Source organism: Stegostoma tigrinum, chromosome 5 (genome assembly GCF_030684315.1).
Source record: "Stegostoma tigrinum isolate sSteTig4 chromosome 5, sSteTig4.hap1, whole genome shotgun sequence".
Lineage (NCBI taxonomy): Eukaryota > Metazoa > Chordata > Chondrichthyes > Orectolobiformes > Stegostomatidae > Stegostoma > Stegostoma tigrinum.
In genome coordinates this window covers 84,610,504-84,638,135 of record NC_081358.1, presented here as the reverse complement: position 1 = coordinate 84,638,135, position 27,632 = coordinate 84,610,504, and the positions used below count along the sequence as shown (strand labels likewise).

Genomic DNA, 27,632 nt, shown 5'->3' with positions numbered 1-27,632 from the left:
CTTCTGTGGGCACCTGTGTTAATACTTTCAGGGACCTACATACTCTTTGGTCCTCAGTACTCCTTAGGGGCCTACCATTCTTTGTCTGTATCCTTCTCTGTCAACACCTCCCAAAATGCATCTGCATCACCTCGCATGTATTGGGAGTAAAATACATCTATTATTGCTCTGTCTAATTTATGAGCTGATTGATATCAGACTGTAGCCTGACATCATTCTCTTCACTATCAACAACAATTTCCGTGTCATCTGCAATCTTACTAATTCTACCTTCTACAAACACATTCAACTTGTTAATGTTCATAACAAACATCAAGGGTCACAACACTAATCCCTGTGGCACATCACTAGTCAAAGGATTCCAATTACAGTAACAACCTTCCATGATCAACCTTGCCTCCTATTTGTCAGCCAAGTTTTGATCCAGTTTCCCAACATGTCCTGGATCCCATGGGCTCTTAATTGTTTGACCAGCCTTTCACATGGGATCTTGTCAATGGCCTGATTGAAGTCCACTTCAGACACATCAACTGCACCACCCTCTTTCATATATTTAGACACCTTTTCAAAACTAAACAACTAAATTAATCCAACAGGACCTCCCTCCAACAAATCCATGCTGAGTATCCCAGATCAATCCCTACCTCTCCAGGTATTGCTTAATCCTTACTTCAGATATTTTTCAAATAATTTCACTGCCACTCTGACATCAGACTAACTGATCTATAATAACCTGGTTTGTCCCTGCTGCCCTTCTTGAATAAAAGCGCCACATCAGCTATCCTCCAGTCACCTGGCACTTTGCCTGTGACTAACGAAGTACTAAATATCTCCACCAGGGTCCCAGCAATCTCCTCCCTTACAACCCATAGCAGCGTGGGACACATCTCATCAGGCCCTGGAGTTTTATGCACATTTAATGTCTGCTAAAACATCTAATACCTCCTCTTGATGAATCTTAATGTGTTTCAGAAATTCTCAATTCCAACTGAAATCCCTGGCTACAGTATTTCTCCTCTCTAAATACAGATGTAAGATATTTATTTAAGACCTCACCATATCCACTGTCTCCAAAGCACAGTTTGTCCCTTTGGACTCTAATACATCCCACTCTTTCCCTGGTAATCCTCTTGCTCTTGATATACTCATACTCATAAAAAGCCTTGGAGTTATCCTTGATTCCATCTGCCAAAGGTATTTTGTGGTCCCTCCTTGCTCCTCTAATTTCCCTTTTAAGCAACTCTCAACGAGATTTCAAAAAATAGAAGACCAAAATGTTAAAACTTAAAGGCAGTTTTGATCCCTATGCTTCCATTGACCAACCTTAAACCTGTTGAGTTTGCATTTATAATATCAAAGCATTATTCCAGATGGTTTGCTACTGACCAGGGCTGATCATTCACTGAAGGGCAGGAATTTCTGGATGTTGATAGTTTTTGCAGCCCTCTGACAATGTCCTGAATCAACTTAACTGGTGAGTTTAACTCCCTCTGTTGCCAACTGCAACATTTAAGGTAATGAGCCTGGTATCTAACAGGGTGGCTTCAGAAAAGTAAACTCCTGAAAATTGCCTGATTTCTAAAAAAAGCCTTACTGATTAACTATAACAAAGTGTGGAGCTGGATGAACACAGCAGGCCAAGCAGCATCTCCGGAGCACAAAAGCTGACGTTTCAGGCCTAGACCCTCACTGTCTTTCACGAAAGAGAACTCACAGCCTCTGCCTTTCTTTTCCCCTATATTTGATTGCAGCCCCACACAACATGATTAACTCTTATTGCTCTTTAACGAGCTTCTCAGTTTCAAAATCAGGCATTACTGTAGGACAATCACCACTTATTCACAATCAACTGGAAATAAGCAATAAATGCAGCTTTTCCCGATCAGTCTGTATTCTGGGAACACTCAGCGGGCGAAAAACTAATCACAACAAAACAACTGTTTGACAAAGACAGTGGCACCCAGTTCCTGATATAGGTTTAAAGATTTTGCTTTGGATTGTCCAGCAGTGGTAGAGAAACAATGGTTAAGTCAAAAAAAAATGGTCTCGACTGTTGTTGACATATACTTCCTTCTTTTTCTGCATCAAACAATAGATATTCCTTGACATCCAGGGTTCCCTAGACTTGCTGGCCTTGCCCTTCCCTCTTAGAGAAGACTCTGGCCCCGAGTTTTCACCGTACTATGTTTTTAAAAACTCCTGCTTTTCAAATGTAGACTTGCTCGCAAATAGCTGCCCCCATCTATGTTTGACAGATATTGTCTAATAATATTGAAATTGCCTTCCCTCAATTTAGAATGTAACTTTTGCACTATCTTCATCCCCAATGGTCTCAAATATTAATTATGGAGGAACAGAAAGACATTTTCAGGCAATGTTTGAACAAATAAAAAAAGGAACATCCATCAATCCAAATGTGAGGAAAGTGCCATGTAGTTATATGTATTTGGATCTTTTCATCAATAAATTGACTTAACCATTGTTTCTCTACCATGGCTGGACACCTCAAGGAAAAATCTTTAAACCAAATCAGAAACGGATGCCTTAGTCTCTGCCAAACAGCTGTTTTGTGGTGATTAGTTTTTCTCCCCCAAGTTGTTCTCAGAATACAGACTGCCGCCCCAATATTCATGTTGCCTTTGAAGTACTTCATCTGTTCTCCCTGGGCGCATCTGTCCTAACTGAGCCAAGGGAAGTTTGCTTTGGGAGCCTGATATTTGACATTCAGACTATATGATCATCCAATGTAGTTATTAACCATGACTGTAGCTTCAAAACTTGTGTTACCTCCCTGTGAGAGGACATTTATTTTGTATTTGTTCGTGGGATGTGGGTGTCATTGATTAGACCAGTATTTATTGCCAATAGGGCAGTTATGAGTCAACCACACTACTATGGGTCTGGAGAGACCAGGTAGGCCAGTTTCTCCTCTGTGAATACAGATGTGAAGTATTTATTTAAGCTCTAACCATATCCACTGTCTCCAAGCATAGGTTGCCCCTTTGGTCTCTAACACATCCCACTCTTTTCCTGCTAATCCTCTTACTCTTGATATATTTATAAAAAGCCTTAGAGTTATCCATGATCCCATCTGCCAAAAGGTATTTTGTGGTCCCTCCTTGCTCCTCGAATTTCCCTTTTAAGCAATCTTCTACACTCTCAATATTTTTGAATGGTCTCCACTGTTTTTAATGCATTGTACCTGACATAGACTTCCTTCTTTTTCTGCATCGAACAATAGATATTCCTTGACATCCAGGGTTCCCTAGAGTCATTGACTTTGCCCTTCCCTCTTAGAAAACACTCTAGTCTGAATTTTCACAACACTATATTTTAAAATCTCCCGCTTTTCAAATATAGACTGACTCACAAGTAGCTGCTCCCATTTATGTTTGCCAGATATTGTCTAATGATATTGAAATTGTCTTCTGCACTACCTTCATCCCCAGTGGTCTCTAATGGCAATTATGGAGGAGCAGAAGGAGAAGTCACTTCAGGCAATGTTTGAACAGATTAAAAAAAAATGGAACATCCATCGACCCAAGTGTAAGGAAAGTGCAATATTGTTATATTTAATTTGATCTTTTCATCAATAAATTGACTTAGCCATTGTTTCTCTACCACTGCTGGACAATCCAAAGCAAAATCTTTAAACCTATATCAGGAACTGGGTGCCACTGTCTTTGTCAAACAATTGTTTTGTGGTGATTAGTTTTTCGCCCGCTGAGTGTTCCCAGAATACAGACTGATCGGGAAAAGCTGCATTTATTGCTTATTTCCAGTTGATTGTGAATAAGTGGTGATTGTCCTACAGTAATGCCTGATTTTGAAACTGAGAAGCTCGTTAAAGAGCAATAAGAGTTAATCATGTTGTGTGGGGCTGCAATCAAATATAGGGGAAAAGAAAGGCAGAGGCTGTGAGTTCTCTTTCGTGAAAGACAGTGAGGGTCTAGGCCCGAAACGTCAGCTTTTGTGCTCCGGAGATGCTGCTTGGCCTGCTGTGTTCATCCAGCTCCACACTTTGTTATAGTTAATCAGTAAGGCTTTTTTTAGAAATCAGGCAATTTTCAGGAGTTTACTTTTCTGAAGCCACCCTGTTAGATACCAGGCTCATTACCTTAAATATTGCAGTTGGCAACAGAGGGAGTTAAACTCACCAGTTAAGTTGATTCAGGACATTGTCAGAGGGCTGCAAAAACTATCAACATCCAGAAATTCCTGCCCTTCAGTGAATGATCAGCCCTGGTCAGTAGCAAACCATCTGGAATAATGCTTTGATATTATAAATGCAAACTCAACAGGTTTAAGGTTGGTCAATGGAAGCATAGGGATCAAAACTGCCTTTAAGTTTTAACATTTTGGTCTTCTATTTTTTGAAATCCTGACAATTGTATCTTGGATATTTTTAGTCTTTCCTCCATAGACATTCACTCATTGTTGAATACTAGAGATATTCTCTCTGACATTTCTTCAAATTAGTCAACAGACAGAATTCCATGAAATCAGCTTTCAATATTCAAAGGAGGAGCACTTACTAATTGTTGCCATGGTGTAGATGTGATATAAATTTTAATTTTAAAAGTTCTCATGTAATACTGCCCTCCAGCTGGGAGTCATTGTATATATGTTATTAATTTAAAGGGTTAATAAAGATGCTAAAGAGAACTGATTTTTAAAATCACAGATATGAAGCGCTTTTGCAATGCAAACACTGCTATAAACTGTAACCATAAATTTCTAAACTAATTATCCAGCAGCAGACACAGCTGAATCATTCAAAGGGGTAATTAGCAATCAGAGATAATGAATAGCGCAACCATTCATTGTCATACTGTATTTAGCTTGGAGCAGCCTAAGGGAACAAAATCATTTCCTGTTTCTTTCTCCAGGCTTTGTTGGTACACTGAGTGCATCAGTCCATTTTATTACTCCCCACAGTTTAATCCATCCATGGGTTACCACATGCTTTCGATCCTGTCTGTCAAGCTCATTCAGAATGTTCTCAGCTCATTTTCTAGTGCAATTTATGGTACTAGCATTTAATTCAATAATAATATGCATTTTTCAGTAATTAAATTAATCCAGAAGAATATTTGATTGCTGGTTATTGAAGAAAATTATCAGAGTTAAAAGTTTTATTCTTTCATCTTGTGAATATTTTTCTTCAGAAAATTTCTCCTGAAATGCAACGGGAATATGACAAGGTCTTAGAGATATTTACATGGATGCACGTTGCAATCCAGGCAGTGGCCAGGATCAGTTGCTGTACCAGCTTATTTCAAATGGACAGTCCATTACCAAAGTGTACAAAAGATAATTAAAATAACAATGGTTCATCAATTTTCCAATCCTCTGCCTAGATTAAAAACAAAATCCCTTCCTGTACGTTGATTATGAAAGGTACTATTCTTGAAGATTTTCAAATACAATATAAAATGAATGCATTCTTATCTAGCTTCACAGTAGAAACAGCTTGTAATAACATAACACTAAAAACACGCAGTATTTTACAACTTTTTTGACATCATTTTGGTCATGCAAGCAGATATTGGTTAACTTGCACTTAGCAGACCTAAAACTGCAACTGAGGTGAATTACTAATGTTTCTAGTTGGACAGGACACCAGCCTGATGTGCTCTGATAGTATTTAGCAATCTTTATCCTGACAGATAAATGGTCACAAACTTTGCATCCAGATGTGGGAAATAATAACATTATAGAACTCCCTCATACTGCTTGGAGTGTCAATCTCAGGTTTACCAACTGGTGCATAAATCTGTGACCTTCTAACTTGGTATGGAGTGTGCTACCTGCTGAACTACCTATTCATCAGTTAGCTTCTCAGTCTGAATCGGTTGAATGATGCCAGCTGAAACAACAATGAGATCTTGCCTTTTCAGATACTAGTTTATTTAAAATTACCAACCTTTGCCCCAGGAAATCATCAATACATTTACTGAGCAATATGAGAAGACAAGACTCAAGCATCAATAACAATAGCAACATCTGGGGAGATGGTGGTACAGTGGTAGCAATCCAGAGCCTTAGGCTAATGGTCTGAGGATATGAGTTCAAAGCCAATATGGCAGCTTGGCAAAATTCGGTCAATAAAAATCTCAAATAAAAAGCTTGTCTAATTTCAACTGTGTGATCATTGTTGATTTTTGTAAAAATCCCATCTGGCTCACTAACGTCCTTTCGGAAAGAAATCTGTCATCCTTACCTGGAACTGGCCTACCTGGTCTCTCCAGACCCATAGTAGTTTGGTTGACTCATAACTGCCCTATGGGCAATAAATACTGGTCTAATCAATGACACCCACATCCCATGAACAAATAAAAAATAAATGTCCTCTCACAGGGAGGTAACACGAGTTTTGAAGCTACAGTCATGGTTAATAACTACATTGGTTGATCATATAGTCTGAATGTCAAATATCAGGCTCCCAAAGCAAACTTCCCTTGGCTCAGTTAGGACAGATGCGCCCAGGGAGAACAGATGAAGTACTTCAAAGGCAACATGAATATTGGGGCGGCAGTCTGTATTCTGAGAACAACTTGGGGGAGAAAAACTAATCACCACAAAACAGCTGTTTGGCAGAGACTAAGGCATCCGTTTCTGATTTGGTTTAAAGATTTTTCCTTGAGGTGTCCAGCCATGGTAGAGAAACAATGGTTAAGTCAATTTATTGATGAAAAGATCCAAATACATATAACTACATGGCACTTTCCTCACATTTGGATTGATGGATGTTCCTTTTTTTATTTGTTCAAACATTGCCTGAAAATGTCTTTCTGTTCCTCCATAATTAATATTTGAGACCATTGGGGATGAAGATAGTGCAAAAGTTACATTCTAAATTGAGGGAAGGCAATTTCAATATTATTAGACAATATCTGTCAAACATAGATGGGGGCAGCTATTTGCGAGCAAGTCTACATTTGAAAAGCAGGAGTTTTTAAAAACATAGTACGGTGAAAACTCAGGGCCAGAGTCTTCTCTAAGAGGGAAGGGCAAGGCCAGCAAGTCTAGGGAACCCTGGATGTCAAGGAATATCTATTGTTTGATGCAGAAAAAGAAGGAAGTATATGTCAGGTACAATGCATCAATAACAGTCGAGACCATTCAAAAAAAAACTCTCATTGAGAGTTGCTTAAAAGGGAAATTAGAGGAGCAAAGAGGGACCACAAAATACCTTTGGCAGATGGAATCAAGGATAACTCCAAGGCTTTTTATGAGTATGAGTATATCAAGAGCAAGAGGATTACCAGGGAAAGAGTGGGATGTATTAGAGTCCAAAGGGACAAACTGTGCTTTGGAGACAGTGGATATGGTGAGGTCTTAAATAAATATCTTACATCTGTATTTAGAGAGGAGAAATACTGTAGCCAGGGATTTCAGTTGGAATTGAGAATTTCTGAAACACATTAAGATTCATCAAGAGGAGGTATTAGATATTGCAGCTGCCTCACAGCACCAGGGATGCAGTTTCAATTTCAGCCTCACGTAACTGTCTGTGCAATCTCCACACATTCTCCTCGTGTCTGCGTGGGTTTCCTCCAGATGCTCTCGTTTCCTCCCACAGTCCAAAGATATGCAGGTGAGGTGGATTGGCCATGCTAAATTGCCCATTGTGTTCAGGGATGGTGCAGGCTCAGTGGATTAGCCATGGGAAATGCAGGATTATAAGACAGGGTGGGGTGCCCTTTGGGAGGATTGGCATGGCCTCGATGGGCCAAATGACCTGCTTCCACACTGTAGCGATTCTATGAGTATACAACATTGGTCTCCCAAGAGTAGATGTCATTGCTCCCGACCAAATCATTTGGAGGAGGAGGTTGTAGGAAAAACTCCAGCTTTCTGAGATCCAGTAATGACAACATGAAGAAGAGAAAAAGAGACAGTGACAAAAACACAAGCCATACATCTTGTATGAGAACAATTTCCTGTCAGTGCCATAAAGCCCACAGATTCCCAGTCAGCCTCATAGCTGTCTTAAGATTCATGAATGACAATTATTCTTGACTGCCCAGGACAACCAAAAGTACCTAAAAATTTGTTATACACATTGGAAAGCATTAGTTATGCAAGTTGATAAAGATCAGTGATAGAAAACCATCCCTATAGTCTATCAAGCATTTTTTGAATTGAGAATTTCAACATTTCGAACAGTTATTCCATTTGAATATATTATTTCAACTATCATAAAACAGAAATATTCAATAGTTAGTGTATTTTTTTGTTCACAGTTTTTCTTTCAGTGAAGCTTTGGCCTATCTTTAACCTCTAACACCCAAGCCAAGTGACCATTCATTGATTGCACACCACGATTATAAAAACAGCAGTTCATGTTCAAATGCAACAAGATCTGGACTAATTCAGGCTTGGGCTGACAAGTGGCAAGTAATATTTGCGTCACACAAATGCCAGACTGTGATTATCATCAATAAATGACAAACTAACCACTACCCCTTGACATTGAATCGTGTTACCATACTGAATTCCCCACTATCAACATCCTTTGGCTTATCACTGACCGGACACTCAACTGGACTTACTACTTAAAAACAAAGAACAATACAGCACAGGAACAGGCCCTTCGGCTCTCCAAGCCTGCTCCGACATATTTTCCACATCCATGCCAAAATTGTCATCACTTACAGAATCAGTGTCCCTCTATGTCCCTCCTATTCATGAATTCGTCCAAGAGCTTCTTGAACGCGACTATTATGTCAGCTTCCACAACCTCCTCCAGCAATACCTTCCAGGCAGTTACCACCCTTTGTGTGAAAAACTTACCTCGCACATCTCTTTCAAACTTCTCCCCTCTCACCTTGAAGCTATGTCCCCTAGTAATTTACAGTGGCCACAACAGCAGGTCAGAGTCTCGGAATACTGAGACGAGTAACTCACCTCCTGACTCCCCGAAGGCTGTCCACCATCTCCAAGGCAAGTCAGGAGTGCGATGGAATACTCTCCACTTGCCTGGATGGGTACAGTTCCAATGACACGCAAGAAGCCTGACACCATCCAGGACAAAACAGCCCGCTTGATTGGCCCTACATCCACAAGCACCCACTCCCTCCACCACCAATGCTCAGTAGCAGCAGTATGTACTATCAACAAAGTGCATAACAGAAATTCACCAAAGATCCTCAGACAGCACCTATCAAATCTACGACCACTTCCATCTCGAAGGACCAGGGCAGCAGATATCTGGGAACACCATCATCTTCAAAGTTTCTCTCTGAGCCACTCATCATCTTGACTTGGAAGTATATCACTGCCGTTCCTTCACTGTCACTGGGTCAAAATCCTGGCATTCCCTCCCGAGTGGCATTGTCAGTGAACCCACAGCATGTGGACTGTGGTAGTTCAAGAAGGAAGATCACCATTACCTTCTCAAGGGTGACTACAGGTGGCCAATAAATGCACTTTTGGGTTCCTATTCATTTTTAAAAATTCATTCATGAGATGAGGGTGTCGCTGGCTAGGCCAGCATTTATTGCCCATCCCTAATACCCAGAGGGCAGTAAAGAGTCAACCACATCGCTGTGGGTCTGGAGTCACATGTAGGCCAGACCAAGAAAGGATGGCAGTTTCGAGGACATTAGTGAACCAGACGGGTTTTTATGACAACCGACAATGGATTCACGATCAACCTTTTATTGATTAATTTCAGATATCTATTGAATTCAAATTCCACCATCTGCCACGGCAGGATTCGAACCTGGGTCCCCAGAATGTTTATTGGATCTCTGGATTAACAGTCCAGCAATAATACCACTAGGGCATCGCCTCTCCAGATACCTATCTAGATGCCTTTTACATGTTGTGATTAATGTGAAAATACTGTCATTCAGATCGTCCTTAAATTTTTCCCCTCTCACCTTAAAACTATGCCCTCTGGCTTTAGATTCCCCCACCCTGGGAAGAAGCCCTTGGCTCATCACCATAACCATGCCCCTTATGATTTTATAAACCATCATAAGGACACCTCCAATGCACCAGGGGAAAATAACCCCGGCCTATTCAGCCTCTCCTTATTGCTCAAGGCCTCCAACCCTGGCAACACCCTCATAAATCTTTGCTGCACCCTCTCAATTCAGGCCTCAATTTGGAAAGCCAGACCCCAGTTTCTTTGGAACAAACAGTCAATCCACACTATTGCCTACCTCATTCCCATCATCAGAAAACCTTTCTGCCAGCAGAAGCTGTCCCAATGCCACTTTCTATTAATGGACAGACTGTTCCACCTCTTTTCCTGCCATGTAGGGCTCTGATAAATTCCAGTCCTGGACACTGAATACTACTATTCAGCTACAGTTGACACTATACCATCCAAACAAGTAAATGCTATTTTGCATGTTTATGATTTCACTTATTCTGTTAATTATGCCTTAAGATATGCAAAACTGATGACAGTATTGATTAGATATGCTGTCCTCAGTGAATATTGATAACAAAGCACCTAGTTGATCATTAGAAAACTGCAAAATCTACACAGGTAATGTTATTTCACACATACAGCACCCTTCCAAATTGTCTGAACTTTCTTAAAAGTAGAACTCCTGGGTGTTTTCAACAATGTCACTAAGTGACAATTATCTAAATTGCAGATGTAGTCATGTAATGGTTCCAAGTCATTAGCAGTGCTGTCCTACAAACAGGTTTTTCAGACTATATTAGACAAAAGTCCACTGTGGCACTGTAATCAATAAAACACCAGACACACAGTGAATCTATGGAAGTTTAGATATAAAGTAATTTGAGCTTTAAACTCGCTGGCATTAAACTTTTTTTTGCATTAAGTAGAAAGTAATGGTTATTGGTGTCTATTAAATTTGAAGATTTATAATGAATTTTTTGTTTGCAGACAGACAGTCATTAAGTGTAACAGGTATGACATGCAACATTTATAGTAATGGGTCAGGGTAAAAAGAATGACTGTGGTAACAGTGAAAAAGTGTGGGGAACTCAGACAATACGACTAACACCACAAAAGCAATATCTGGATTTACACTATGGACAATTCACACAGCACATACAGCAACTGAGCTTTGAAGTTGTGTCAGGTATTTTTTGCAGTCATTAACTTACTATATATCATTAATGGTATCTTGATTAAAATATTCTCAGTATTAAAGAGGAAACATCACAGACTATATTGAGAACAAACAGCACAGAAATAACTTTCAGAATTGCACTGTGAAATTTGGACATATGGAAAAATCTGGAAAGGGAGAGAAACCATCTTAATTCTCAATATTCAAAAGTGTTGATGATGATTATTGAATCTAATCCACTGGGGAGAACTGAATTCTGATCAGAAGGAGAGCACTGACTAATTTTCTCCTCCCTAATTCATAGGGACCAAGGATGGTAAACTGGTGCAGCAAGAAACCAAGTTAGTGTAATTCGAGGGCATGACTCAAGATATACAAGGCAAATCTGTTGGACAACTTCCTGCTGGCTTGTGTAGCTATGTGTTTTGTAGCATCCCTTTCTTTTGAGCAATCAAGGCAGCCAGAACTTCACTTTAGACTCCAATTGGTCATTCCATAACATTTTTAGAGTCCCATGACTTACACTGTGATCAGGTATGAAAGAAGTTTTCCATTTCCCATAGCAACATCTTCTGTCATGCTGATTGATCAAACAAATGATGTGATGGAAGAAGGTCACATAATGAAGGCATTATGGCAGCTCCCAGTCTACCTGGCACAGGCTTGCATTCTTCTTGTGCAGTCGAACACCAATGGAATGGGAGCTCTCCTGAGTCAAATAGCTGCATTGAAAGTCAGTTGAGCAGTGTTTATTATATCCTGGATGTACCAAAAGCATGAAAATCCCTGAAATCTCTCAGTCTCAATGATGGTATCCATTTAAAAGGTAATTTGTTGATTTACTCTGGCAAGGTGGTAGTAACGTGTACCAGTTTACAAGGCACACAGCGACAATTTGTTAATGCTCCTTTGACCGGGGAGCTTCTCTCAAATCTACTTCTTCTACCAGCTCAAAGTACAAAGGGCTACAAATGGTACACCACCATTTGCTCATTCCCCTCCAAGTCACACTGAATCCTGGCTTGAAAAGATATTGCTGGTCCTGCATCATTGCTGGGGAAAAAAACTCTGTATTTAGCAGACCTGTGGGTGTGCGTATAATACACGTACTTCAACAGTTCAAGAAGGCAATTCACCACCATCTTCTCGAGAGCAATTAAGATTGTGAAAATGTTAGAAGCTATTCAGAAAGTCTTTATAATAAGGCATTTGGGTAAGTTCAAGGCTATCAGGCAGAGCTTTTGTTGAAGGGAAATCACATTTAACTAATTTATTTGAGTTCTTTTGAAGAAGTAACTTGTGCCGTGGATAAAAGGGAACTTGTGAATTCATTGTACTTGGATTTCCAGAAGGCATTTGATAATGTGCAACATTAAAGCTTATGAAAGTAAATAAAAGTTCATGGAAGTGGGGCTAACATATTTGCAGGGATAGATGATTGACTGGATAACAGGAAGCTGAAAGCAGAAATAAATCTGTCTTTTTCAGGCTGGCAGGACACACAAGTGGTGTGTGCCACATGATTGGTGCTGGGGCCTCGACATTTTCAATTTATGTAAATGATTTGGATGAAGGAACTGAAGGTGCAGTCACTAAACTTACTGAGAACACAAAGATAGGTAAGAAAATTCATTGTGAAGAAGATATAAGGAGCCTGCAAAGGGATATTGATGGGCTGTAAGTGGGGAAAAAAATGTCTGGTGAATAGAGTACAACACTGGAAAGCCTGACATTGTCCATTTTGCCAGAAGAATACTGAACTCTGAGGTGCAGAGAGAGCTGGGGTCCTAGTCCATGCATCACACACAGTTATTAAGCAGGTACAGCAATTAATTGAGCAGTAGAATGTTGTGGTTTATTGCAAGAAGAACTGGATACAAGGGAGGGAAATTATGCTTCGTTTATACATGGCAATGACTGTGTACAGTACTTGTCACCATAGTTGTGGAAGGATGTTAACATATTGGAAGCAGTTTTGGCATAGCTTACTAGGCAAGCAGGATACTGGAAGAACGCAGCAAGCCAGGCAGCATTTGGAGGAAAGGAGCAGTCAACGTTTCGTATTTCATCCTTCTTCAGTCCGAAGTTATGCCCGAAACGTTTACTGCTCCTTTCCTCCAGATGCTGCCTGGCTTGCTGCGTTCTTCCAGCCTCCTGTTTGCCTACTTTGGCTTTTAGTATCTGCAGCTTTTTTTCTGTCTCTTACTAGGCTAATACCTGGAATAGGTGGATTCAGTTTTGAGGAAAAGCTAGACAGAACAGGCCTGTATCCCTTGGAGTACAGAAGAGCCAGAAGTGTCTTAATTGAAACATAAGATCCTGAGCAGACTTGACCAGATGGATGTGGAAAAGAAGTTCCCTCTTGTGGGAGAATCCAGAACAAGGGGTCATAGTTTAAAAATAAGAGGTCACTCATTTAAGACAGAAATGAGGATTCAGAGTTCCCTTGGATGGTTGCTGTCTTTAGAATTGCCTTCCTCAAAAGCAGTGGAGACATTATATTTACATATGTTTAAAGCACAGGTCCATAGAATATTGATTACCAAGGAGGTGGGAGATCATTGTGCATAGGCAGGAATGTAGATCTGAGGTTAAAATCAGGTCAGCCATGATCTTATTCAATGGCAGAGCAGGCTAGTCGTGGTCTACCCTTGTTCCTCGTTTGTACAGGCAATAAATGTTGGCTTTACCAATGATGCCCGTGTGACACAAAAAGAACCAAACTAATGAGGACTTTTGTTTTGTTTGATACCGTTACATACTACAGACTAGGAAACGTGAGCCACATACACAGGATGGAGTCTGAAAGTAGGTTGTGTGAAAACTTTAAAGGTGTGTACCTTCAAATGCTGCTAGATCAGATATCTGACCTATTAAGCAGGACCTGCAGGAACAGGTGATGTGGAGATTCAATCTGCACTGCTCCTCTGAAATAACCAACAGCTGACAGGTTGTCGGCTGGGGTAAGGCTTTTGATGAGTAACTGCTCCATCTCCCGTAGTGTCTTCGAATAAGTCCAGCTGCTGTGTGTCCTGATTCAGAGACAGATGTTGTTCCTCTTCCTCCAATTATTGAACAATCAGTTTCTAGTTAAGTCAGTTTATGAAACCAAAGGCATCAAGATTTACTCAGCGATTTTGTCACTGGCCCAGATAAAATTGCATCAGGGTTAATATACCAACCTACCAAGCCTTTGTCACTTTCTAATAGGCACACTTGTCACTTCATGTGACGATAGCAATCAGCCAGTTTCTGGTGGGAGAGCACAGAAAAATTGCTTTTCCTGATTTTAGCCCCTTATGCATTCTAGTCCTGTCATGTAGTTATTTTAATCAACCTGTTTGGATATTTTATGACGCACCTCTGGGACAGGTGGGACTTTAAATCTGACTTTCTCGCTAGAGATGGGGACACTATCATGGTACCACAAAACCATCAAGTCCTGCCATGTATGTTGGGTTAAAATGGGCTTGTAGCATGATGTAGTAATGTCAAGCTATTCCTTAAAGTATCTTAATTATATCTGAGACTTTAGAATAGATTTGTCTATGCCTGCTGAACAAAGAACCAGCTCGGTGAGCCAACCAACCAACTGCATAAGCGGTATGAAGAAAAAAAAAGGCAGATGTTATTGGGCATCTTCTTTCATATTCGTATGTGAACCATCACCTTTATAATCCACTTGGCCATGAGTTATGAAGATGTGCTCACACAAGTGACAGACTTGAAGTTTCACAACCAATCATTTTTCCCTTGAACATGGTAGGATAACCAATCAGTACATCTCAGCTCTCTGCAGTTTCAAAACAATTGGTTCATAATTACTTCAATACAGAAATGAAAAAATGTGATTGTAGCATCTTTGGATATGAAATATAGGTTAATTTACAGCTCATGTACTCTAATAGCTGTCTACTTCAGGATGACAAACAGAACTGATTCAAGAAACCCAGCAAGCCCTGGAGCACTGACAGCTTGTATCCTTCATCAAAAACCGACATGCTAGTCAATGTTTTCATTCCTTTCCCCTTAGAAAAATCAAATCAGTGAGCGTTCGTGTCGCATCTACTTTTTGGAACAGAAGTTGTTGAAGCAATCTGCTCAATCCAAATCTGTATCCAGGTTGATTAATGCAACATTTTACCAGATGCTGTACAGTACAACTGAGAGAAGCTTTAACCAACGTAAATGATACCTCATTTCAAACCTCCCAAATAACAAATAAAAACAAGATGAACAGGCTAAAGAGATTTTTTTTGACTTACCTGGAGCTTGTTTCCAAAGTTCTCTTCAGACCTAATCCATAGATCTTCACCATGGGGCACCTGCAAGATGTAGGAGGCTGTGATATGACTGTAAAATCTTCAATATATAAAGCCAGCCATTCCTCATCTGAGGAATGACAAATGATTAGAATCACATTTGAAAAATTCAACTTGATTATATTAAAGAAAAATAGGATTCAAATGAAGATAATTCAGCAAACCCGAACAGATTCTAAACATGGGAGAAAATATTTCATTAAATTGAATGTTCTGAGTCAGCAGCAAATAATAACCCAAAAGTGCAGGTCAGAATTGTCTAGGTTAGCCCAAGACAAAGATGAAAGCCAGTGAGGTAGAAACAGAAGATGAGATAAAATAACTAAATGGCTGATATATAACTACTGTGCTCCTTCCCTCCTGACACCTTCAACCATTATCCAACTGGTATAGAAATAACAGATTTCCAGAGAAAGAAAGAAATCACAAACCAGCAGAGAGTCAAGAAGAGTAGAATGCTCTTTATTCATTTTTCTTCCAGATAAATGAAAATTCTCTTATTGAAAAAGTCTCTTTGAAGTTCATTTTTAACCCCACACAAGCAGACAGCAATGTCCCAATGGAACACAAAGTGCTAAAAAAAATCAAGTAATATTGCCAACTAATCTCAGCTTCAGCAAAGGCCAGATTTAATTTATAATGCTTTGGAAAATATAATCAGAAACCTTAATGCCACACAACAGACAGCTACTCAAAAAATCTCTAAATACTGTAAACTATAAAACAAGCCTCCAGCTATCAAACATTTCTCAGTCCAGTCAGGAATACGTTGTGCATTTTCTTTATTCCAAAATCTCAGTATTACCTGGTACCATAAACACAATATAAAGTTTCTGCTGAATTTTAAAGCTCAAACCATTCAAACAAGGATGCATCATTGGTAAGGGTCCTTTGGGTACAACCTCTAAGATAGGCTTCAGAATTAAAATTAGAAAAATAGATGGCATAGTGGTATTGTCACTGGACTAGTTTTCGGACACTCTAGGTTATACAAGGGCATCTGGGTTTGAATCCCAGCACGGTAGACAGTGGGATTTGAATTTTAAAAATAGCTGGAATTAAAAATCTAAGGATGACCATAAAGCTACTGTCAATTGAAGTAAAAACCCACCTGGCTCACTAATGTCTACCTAATGGAAGGAAAATTGCCATCCTTACCTTGTGTGGTCCTACATTTGACTCCAAACCCACAGCAATTTGTTTGTCACTTAACTGTCCTCTACGTACCTATTGAGCCACTCAGTTGTATCAACCCCCTAGACAAGAAAAACAGCAATGAAACTGGACAGACCACTCAACATTGACTAAGGCACCAGAAATAATCTCCTTTCTGGCATCTAGTGATGAAATAGGGAAGCTGTCTCACATACTACTCAAGTAACAGCCTAACATTGTTGTACTCACGGAATCATATCTTACACATGATATTCCACACATCGTCATCAGGATCACTAAGCATCCTCTGCCACCAGAACCACCGAGCCAGCAGAAACGGTAGCACAGTGTTATACAGTTGGAAAGGAATCTGCAAGAACATATCAGCAAGTCTGGGACTGTGGTTGTTCATGAGGGATCTAACAAAAGTGAAAAACATACTTGACCTCATCCTCACTCACCTGCTCACCTACCTGCCCTACATTCTAAAGGTCAGAAGTGGGAATGTTCGCTGCAGATTGCTCAGTGTTCAGCACATTCTTGACTCCTCAGATACTAAAACAGTAAGTTTCCAAATGCAGCAAAATCTGGGCAAATATCTACATTTGAGCTGACAAGTGGTGAGTAACATGTGTACAAATAGGTGCCTGGCAAAGACAATCTCCAACCACTTGATTGGTTGAATGCAGTTCCAACATTTCTCAAGAAGCTTGACACCATTCAGGTCAAAGCCGGCCACTTGATTAGCATCACGTCCGCAAACATTCATTCTGTGCACCACTTAGCCCAGTAGCAGCCATGTTTACCATCTACAAGATGTACTGCTGAAAGTCACCTCGACACCTTAGCCAGCACCTTCCAAACCCAAAGCCACTACTACCTGGAAGGACAAAAGCAGCATGGACATGGGAACACTACCTTCTGCAAGTTCTTCTCCAAGCCACTCTATCTAAGTTAAACTCCTACAGCTCCCTCCTTAATGGCATTTTGTGTCTACAATGGACTGCAATAGTTCAAAAAGGCAGCTCAACATTCTCAAGGGCAACTAGGAATGGGAAATAAATGCTGGTCCAGCCAGTGAGACTCACATTCCATGAACTAAAAAACACATCTGACTAATATCGTAGACACAGAATATAATTCAATAGTTCAAAAGAAGCACTCAACATAAATCTTTGTCATACAATGTCTTTGCCAATATTATATCCAAGGAGCATGCATGAAAAATTCAGATACCATAATAGCTTCCAATAGCATTGCCCTCTTTCTCCAACACCTAATAGAGGAGTGTAAGACATGATTCTTATTGATTAACTGCTTAAAAAGATGGAAAATATCAGTAGTTTAGATTTTAGCCCAGAGAGAAATACAATTCCATAGTATGTGTTATCAATTTAAATGTTTCTAATAAAACCTGAATGACTGCTGAATAAGTCAAGGGACTTTATTATAGTCTGACCAGACATCTCTTCTATCCACATTATCCAGCTAAATTAATTGTATTTAGTGTGTGTATTGAAAAGATTCTGAGTACTAATGAGTGAGGCAAGAACAAACAGAAGCACAAAGTAAACTGATCTACCGTCTCTGGAAAATAACCTGATAGCCTGTCTAATATAATGAACAAACATAACAGACAAAATAGAATATGCACTGGATTTTTGTTTTGGAAGATGAACTGAATAGCAAGCAAAATCTCCATGTGCCCTCGAGAACAACCCAATGAACAAGATTTTCAAAAGGTTATTAAATACAATAGCTGCAGGAGAAGGTCAGAGCCTAGGAATACTGTAGCAAGTAACTCACCTCCTAACTCCCAAAAGCTCTTCCACCATCTATGAGGCTCAAGTCAGGAGTATGATGGAATAATTTCCACTTTCCCAGGTGAGTGCAGCTCCAGCAACACTTAAAAAGCTTGACACTGCCCGGGATAAATGAGCCCACCTGATCACTGTTGGAGCAAACCACAGTGCATGAGAGAGTACTCCTATTACCCAGGAAAAAGTTCCTTGAGATTAGCAAAAGGCACCTTCTGTCACAACGGACAAAGAGAAGTTTTGAAAGTTTGACAGACAATTTGAATATTGAAGAAGTCATTCTTACAAAATATCATAATTTCTGCAGCTGTCCTTTACTTCTTATTAAGGGCCTTAAAATGGCCAATGATCTTGGTAATTTAGGCATATCAATGAAAATACAAATTTGAAGTGAGCATTGAGCCCACACATTAACATCAGTTAATATTGCAAATGAGCCTTTCAGGCAACTGAGCTAACTGATTCCCCTCAACAATGAAAATAGCATGGTTGTGGAACAAGCACCAAATGTAATTTTGTGCTTGTCATAAACTCTTGCGAGCCTAAATCTATAAACATTAGTTTAACTGTGGTCCAACACTGCATTATCTAAATTCATTATTACTTCCATGGAATATTAACCCAATTATTAATGGACTTCTTGAGACTTTACTGACCTGTCAGCAACTCTTTCAGGCAACAATACATTTGAAATCCTAGAAGTTTCAATTAATCCGCACCTTTCAGTATTCTTCTAAAGTTTGTGCTTTCCTTCTTTGTCTACTTTATTGTATTAGAAAATAACAAGAATATTCTCTCAGTGCTCAAGTGCCTATCTATATATAGCAAAACCAGAAGTTAACCAAGCAATAGCTCTTGGGGCACAGTATAGTTGACATTTTCCAGTATAAGTAATACCAGTCAACCCATCAACTAACTTTCTAAGTCTGTTAATACATTACCTACGACATTTTTGTTTTATTGTGCCTGAAACTGAGAAAAGACAAGCTTGCTGGGAAAATACTGTGACAGACTGAATCCTCCAAGCACCCAAATTGTTAAGACTAGCTGCGAGATGAGGTTTCCAAATATGTTATGGCTCCAGACAGGTCATCACAAATTCCCAGGGATGGAGGGATCAATTGGTTTCCCTTCTTTATTCACCCAGGCTCTTCATTTTGTTACAACATAGTTTACTAAAGAAGATCCCCTCTCTCTTGTGAATACCTTTCTCCCAGGCCAAATGAATTTAATAAAAGGAGGTAATTTATCCAGGCTTTTATCAGTAAAAGAAAGAATAAGTTCATCAGTCACTGAATGTGAGAAGAACTGATTACACAAGACATATACACAGAGATTAGAAATCAGAAATGAATGAAAAAAGTAAAAAGATATATGAATCAGTTCTTGGGTTGTTTCTGAATAGTAAATTGGGGTTAATCGCAGCTATGAAGTTGGGGGATACCAGTAGAATTGACATTGGTACATGAGCAGTCGATTTCAAGATTCTGAACTTTGCAGTTGAGCTGAAATTCTTTTATCCTGTTTTCTTTCCAATGATGACTGGCTTGCAGCACTCTTACAGCAGCATGAATGAATATATTTTCTTTATACCTGTAGTATGTGGGTGTTCAATAGCTTTCCTCAAGCAACAATCTTCATAGCACACTGGTCCACCCTAGCACATCAGCCCATTACTTACTCTTATGTTAAAGATTTTTTGTATATAGGATTTTTGTATATATTTTGTATAATACTGATAAGCGTTAAATAACTTGTATAGCACGTTTGCCCTTTTAAAGTTTCTCTTAAAGAAGCTTCCTTGGACTCTACAATGTGCAACATCCTAAGGATTCATTTGGAATCTTTCAGCAGCCAGTTGATTTTGCTTTTAAAAGTTACTTTTATCAGCCAGGCTTGACTTGCAGTCTTTGTTTTAAACAAACATGTCTTTTCCAATGTTCATATATATAAAAATAGTTTGGTGATCAGATCCAACATCTTGATGAAATAAACATTCAATAAAACAACACACAATTCCAAAATTACAGGGATGTGATATTTCCATCATAATCTTGGACACTAAAAATTAGTTTCAAAAGTGCTTGAATCAGTTTTGTAGCAGCAAAATGGTACTGTTCCAAGAGCAGAAGTGCAGCCTGGGAAGAGCACTTGAAAAATATGCTACAATTTTTCTTCTGCTCCTAAAGGAACAAGACTGCCATTTGATTAAGATAACAAGTCATTTCTGGATTAACAACCTGCATTAGTAGGATTTGAATGTAGTTCAAGCCAACAAGGTAGCCACTGTCTTGAAATTTTCAGGAGTGGTAGAAGAATTTCTGCAATTGAAACATCAGTTCCACTCAATTTTCCTTGTTGACCTACAATGCTTGGCATTTGGTTCAAATAAACTGTGATAACAGAGAACAATAAGCTCTTTAAACTATGCCACTGTTAACACCTATCCACATCTTCAGCAGGAACATTCACAAGAAACATGACTAAACAATCTCATGTCTGAAATTAGTCAGCACATATTTGCCTCCTCTTAGTACTTCATTAGTTTGTCATTTGCTAATTAAGATCATGTCTGCTATTCTTGTTCTTTCTAAAAAGAACAAGTAATTAAAGAATTGCTTTCCTTAATCAGAAAAGTACTTTAAATCACAAGCCCATCATTCTTCCTAATGAGAATAATCTTTAGATAAATGTAGGCTATTTAAACTATGATAACATGTATCTTGTTACTTTACACTTCTCATTTTTTTGTGTTTCTTTTTAAACTTATGGTGAGGAATAAAAGTGATCTGTGATTGGAAAACTTGGCACATTTTAAGACTTCAGTGTTAAAATCTAGTATCCATCATAGGTAATTACAAATTAAACTCTTCAAAAGAAAGAATATCACTCAACTATATCTGTATAATATTTAGGGCGATCAAATGTGACAGGAAAATGCAATGAAATTACTTTGAAACAAACTCGCAAAAGGCACATTAATCCTAGTAATCTGGGATAAATACAAAAGCTGGTCCTGGAGATAAAATCTAATCTGCAGCACTACCTCATCATCCACCACTTTTTACTATTTACAATCCTATGCACCAATTTAATGTAGCAAAATGAAATAGACATTGCAGCATACACGTAGTATAAATATAAGGTGATATAACATTTCATTTTATTTGCATTATGTATTGCTAGTTAGTGCTGCGGTGCTGTCTCAAGGAATCTTTTATAATGTATTCCTTTCTGATACTACCTTCAAGGCATTATCTATTTTTTTTGTGTGTTTATCAGTAAGCTGTCAGTGTGTGCAATTGAAGCTAAAGTGGAGTTTCAGATCTGGACATTACACAATGCCTTCAGAATTTCAGAGTGAAATCTGGGCTCAATGGACACCACATTTTTCTGATATTAGTTTTCATCCCTCTGAAATTTTGGGACCTCTTCCTTTGCAAAGTAGAGAAACCCATGTTGTGATGCTCAAACGCACCAAGTTTATTTCTACAATGTGGCCTTCCCCCAGCACTGCAGGCTGGATCACCACTGGGGGTCACCAACAGGAATGTTTATTCCTGAATGCAGAGGTGATAGACTTTTAAAGTCATAGTCTATATCAGTTGTATATTACTCCACACTTTTATTCCAGAAACCTAATAAATTTCTGACAGAAAAATTCACTTTTCACTTTTCAAAAATAATGTTATTATCTAATCTGAACAGTTTATCCAAAATGGTAGTAAAATATTCCACGATCTAATTTTGACTGTGTGATATTTACTTATTCTTGGTAAGAAGGTATATTTCACACAGACAACATCTTCCTGTTAAACTGATAAATTTAACTTTTCTTGCTGGTCATCATCCTCTGCCACAATAACATGAGCCTCGCAATGACCAATTGATTGGTCTGCACGATCACTACAGTGTAGGTACTATCAGATCCATTTTTACTTTGCAAAAGCTGAATTTCTGTATACGTGTACAATGCAAACTGTACAATTGGCCATATCCACTTGAGGAAAGAGTTGTTCAATCAGAGCAAGTTAACATATAAATCACTGAAGCAGTGCTTGCCCACTTGCATATTTATAATTTCATTATTGTTTCTTCTTCTCCAAAGAAATCTCTAATTATAAAATGCTCAGTTTTTTACATAATACAAAATACATGCAACTGCCTGATATTAATCTGACTGATTTGCTGATATGATATCAAAACAAGCTCATGTTTAGTGTGTAAAACTGCAAAGGATAAAAATTGGGACTGTGGTTGGCCATCATGCAAAAGTAACATTCCTGTCTGAAACCTCTCTGTACACTTTGATAAAAGAGAAAAACAAAAGAGTTTAGATAGTATTAAAGTTTGTCAGGAATAATTGCAGCTTTGTTGTGAATACAGCCTTGAGCCCCAATTTTCAACTGACAATAATTTTAAATGCTACACCTGAGACAATAAAACCTTTGTGTGCGCTGCATGTGAAGCAATATGAGAGACTAAATCTTGTAGCAATATGTCATATAAAAATAAGAAACTACAGAGGATAAATATTGCTGAGGCAGTATGCAATAAAGTCAGAAAATGGTTCCTTCACTGTTGATTATTTGTGCAAATCTGTACTTGCAGGGACAAAGGTGTTTAGAAATTTCTAGTACACAACTGACTAAAAGCATGTAGCAAATGAGTAATTGCAAACTACACCATATGCACTAGGAGGAATAGTTTCTTGATCAGGCTTTGAGATGAAAATGCCCATGACCTTTATCTGGGGTGTTTAATGGAGCTCCAATGTATATGATGGTTGTTGCTGTGGCCAACTTGCAACTGGAAGGTTCTTCTACAACTATGGCAGGATACCACAGATGATTGAGTTTTGGGCAAGCAGTTGGTTCTGGACTTTCCCTCCTTATGTTTTCTCCCTGCTTCTGATGGATGCCTGCTTTCTAACAAGGACACAAAATTTTCATTCAGTCGCATCAAGCATGCATCTTCTCCTAGAATTTGAAATTGATGTCAGAATTCCTAAGTGAAGCCTTTAGAGAATCTTTCCAATACATTCATAAACCACAATGAGAATGCCTCTGAAATTCATGTTCACTAAAGAACATTCACCCTCATTGGTGAGTGTCAGGCATTCTGGCTGCATGAACAGCCCAACTTGGTTGTACATGTTTCAGTACACCGTGGGTGCTTGGGTCAGCTAGGGTGGGTTCCCTATTGTATGGAAAAAAGCCATTTGATCCACTGAGCCCACACTGACCCTGCAAAGGATATCCTACACAAACCCAACTCCCTATTGTATCCCCATAACCCCACATTTAACATGGATAAACCATCTAACATGCACACCCCTGGTCACTAAAAGGCAATTTAGCATGGCCAATCCACCTAACCTGCAAATCTTTGGACTGTGGGAGGAAATCCACGCAGACACAGGAAGAATGTGCAAACTCTGCACAGACAATCATCCAAGGCTGGTAGTTCTTGAACCCAGGTCACAAGCACTATGGGGCACTGTGCCACTGTGCTGACCAAAGACTGGTGTTTAGTCCTGCCACCAGACGTTGAAAAGCTCCTGAAGGCACTCAAATGAATGTGGTTGAGCTTTATTGGCATGATTCTGTTACACTATCCAAGTTTTGCAAATGTAGAGTAGAACTTGTGAAACGTGTGAAATGAGGACTGCACAGAAAGTCACAAAACTCTAAAAAATGAGATACTAATCTGTTGAAACTACAAGGGAACAATGCATGCAAGCCATTCCATAACCTGCATTCTAGGATGTGAGCCCAGGCAGTACCAAAACAAGGCTGAAACATTTGCACTCTTCAGCTAAAAATGTTACTGTTTGAAGTCCCTATCAATGCAGTTATCTGACTTCAGTTAATTCAGCTCAGTCTATGTGATGTGCAGAAATAGTTGAAGGCACCGCAATTACTAAAGGCCATGTATCCTGATAACAGCTCCAGTGCTAACCATTCTCCTAGGAAAGCTGTTCTCGTATATCTGGGACACAAGCATCTACCAATGTGAAAACCGAATGTTCTGTCAACAAAGTGCATAGCCAATCTCATCCAGCCAATTACTGCATCATCTCTTTTCAATCAGTAGCCAAGTGAAGGCAATTATCATTGTCAGTGCTTTCAAGTGACATTTACTCAGCAATAATCTGCACACTCATGCTTAGTGGGAATCTTATAGGAGTCTGAGTAATATCAGCTATGGCAAGACGTGGCAGCTTCAGATGATGGCCATCTTTACACTGAGATCATCTTAATCCATCTTTTATGCTTCTCACAAGTGGTGTAGCGAGATTCTCACGAAGCAGGGCGAGATGCCAATTAGCAGGGATTAACAGTGGTTAAATGCCTTGTTGAAGGTACAGCCCATCTTATCGATATTCAGCCTTTCATCTTAACATAATTGCCAAGCAACTGAGGCATTGAGAAAACTTGACAAGAAAACTGGAGCTTGTACCTGCAGAACACCTCCGGTCAGTTTGCAACAAACAACTGCACCTCCCAGTCGCAAACCATTTCCACTCCCCCTCCCATTCTTTAGATGACATGTCCATCATGGGCCTCCTGCAGTGCCACAATGATGCCACCCGAAGGTTGCAGGAACAGCAACTCATATTCCGCCTGGGAACCCTGCAGCCTAATGGTATCAATGTGGACTTCACCAGTTTCAAAATCTCCCCTTCCCCCACCGCATCCCTAAACCAGCCCAGTTCGTCCCCTCCCCCCACTGCACCACACAACCAGCCCAGCTCTTCCCCCCCGCCCACTGCATCCCAAAACCAGTCCAACCTGTCTCTGCCTCCCTAACCGGCTCTTCCTCTCACCCATCCCTTCCTCCCACCCCAGGCCGCACCCCCATCTACCTACTAACCTCATCCCACCTCCTTGACCTGTCCGTCTTCCCTGGACTGACCTATCCCCTCCCTACCTCCCCACCTATACTCTCTCCACCTATCTTCTTTTCTCTCCATCTTCGGTCTGCCTCGCCCTCTCTCCCTATTTATTCCAGTTCCCTCTCCCCATCCCCCTCTCTGATGAAGGGTCTAGGCCCGAAACGTCAGCTTTTGTGCTCCTGAGATGCTGCTTGGCCTGCTGTGTTCATCCAGCCTCACATTTTATTATCTTGTACCTGGTGGATTCGGCTTGCTGCTCAGATGGAATGACCTCCCTTGGAGGCATCTCAACATATGCTCCATGGTCTTCAGCCACATGTACCCCACAGCCACACACACTGGGAACATGTGCAGCCTCCAAGGACCTATAAGATACTTTTGCATTTCAATCCTGCAGCTCAGGCTGCACTGGCAACTATCAATGCAAAACTGCTGCAAAAACACTTTATGCTTGGAGACATGCACCAAACTCATAGTTTGGATCAGCATGTAGCTCTGAACTGTTCACTGCTGTTATTGCTCCCTAGCACTCTGAATATACCAGGATGCTCACAGCATTCCTGCAACACAATGCTTTGTTCTGCCTTTTTGTCCTGCTTTCCCTCTCAGTCAGAGGTGTCGGTCCCATATTGCTGCTGTCCTGCTGTGGTGTTTAGATCAGACACAAAGCCTACCATTGTTGTCACAGGGTCAGACAAGTTCAAGGTACAGCCTTTGCTCAGGGTCTCCCACCACAGTACGTCAAGGGCAGCTTCTGATACAATTCCAGAGCCTACTCAGGGTGGTCAGTCACAATGCTCTCCTCAAAATTTGCGGAGTTAAATGGCAGGCAGCACACCACCCATTGTGAATCCTTCTGGCCCATTGTGGACTGCTTTCCTCATGGAATGAAAGAGAAGCCGGTGATATGGGAGGTGAAAGTAATGGGGATGGTGGTGGAAGGGGCATCTCTATCACTGGTGGTTCCCAAAAGTGTGAGTGGCAGCACAGAGGGCATGCAGATTTAGTGCTGCCAGGTGTTAAGGCATGTCAGTGCAAATGGGCAAGTCACTTTAGTGAGAGTGATGAACATGTCAGGCTCATACAGTTGCAGAGATAGACTGAGCGTGTCAGAGGGAGGATGGTGGAATTTGCCCTGGTGGAGTGGAAAAGGACACTGACCTTGTTCCTATACTGTGGGGTATTCTTTCATACAGCTGAGACTGCTTTAACCATGTGGCATAACCTCACAGCATATTGGCATGGTCTGGTAATATGACTTCCACTGCCGGTCCTGGTGTAGAGTTAAGTCCCATGTCAGCACCACCCTGTCCGACAGGTCTGCCATTGCTTTGTCCACAAAGCAGGAAGCCTACTTCCCCCCTGTCTAGAATAATCATCAGGTACCATGTAGAGCACCTGTGGGCTGACAGAGCTTATCCTCATGCACAATGGTCTCTTAAAGATGGTGTGGGACCAAGGGATGTCAGTGAATTCTGGGATATCTGCTGAGTGATGAGTTGGTTGAGCTTTGGTGTGTGGGAAATTTGAGTGGAAACTTGGACCAATATGTGTCAAGGGGACGATAAGTAATTAATGAAAGTGAGTTTGGTAAGATACTTTGTGGGAACTCATTAGGCTTGATAATGCTCCAAAAAACTGAAAGCAACTTGGATTTAACCAAAAAAAACCCCATAAGATTTGTTCTTTAGTTTTGACTCTGCCAAGGCCACAGTTCATTTCTCATTGTAATTTTGGTCTAAACAAATCTGATCATTGTCACAGTCCTGTTCATGGGACCCAGCCACACTATAGGGGTTCCACAAACAGGGGAATCCCCACTATGGGGGTCCCACAAATTGTGTTGGTTTAGCTCAGTTGACTGAATGGCTGGTTTGCAATGCACAGTGATGTTAACAATGTGGGCTCAATTCTGGGTGAGATTACCATGAAGGATTCTCCTTTGCAATTCCTTCTCTTTCCTGAGGCATGGTGATTCCCCCAGGATCCTCATCTAGTTAAACCACCACCAGTCATATCTCCCTAATGAGTGGGCACCCTAGTAATATTTGGTAAGACTGAGGTGTCTTTACCTTTACCTTTCAAGAAGTGCTTCTTTGGATCAAAGGAGTTTTGGGATATTCTGAGGCTATGAAACCAGCATGTAAATGCAAGTTGTTTTTTAAACATCATACTAAAAATTTCAACAGGCGCAAGTAGCCTGAAGTACTAAAGTATCATTGACGTCAGCATTAATATTGAAGCTGAGCAACGTAATGCGGAAAAAAGAGGCTTATTATTCTCTCAATCTGTTATGTGCCAAAGTGAAGCACTCGCTTGAAGAACAGTAATTCAAATCACCACTGTTTTAATAAGCCTTCAGCAGATCATTTAA

The 27,632-nt window shown here is 40.0% G+C and overlaps 1 protein-coding gene across 5 annotated transcripts in view; it reads right to left on the bottom strand.

The window, feature by feature from the left end:
- Positions 1-27,632, bottom strand: part of LOC125452014 (RNA-binding Raly-like protein) — a 797,454-nt gene that overhangs the window by 515,683 nt on the left and 254,139 nt on the right. For 4 of the 5 annotated variants that reach the window (XM_048529893.2, XM_048529894.2, XM_048529892.2 and 1 more), the window contains one exon: positions 15,332-15,391. The exons of the other annotated variant lie outside the window; for it this stretch is intronic. The gene's annotated coding sequence lies outside the window, so the exon portion shown is untranslated. The remainder of the gene's footprint in view (positions 1-15,331; positions 15,392-27,632) is intronic. 5 annotated transcript variants of the gene reach the window in all.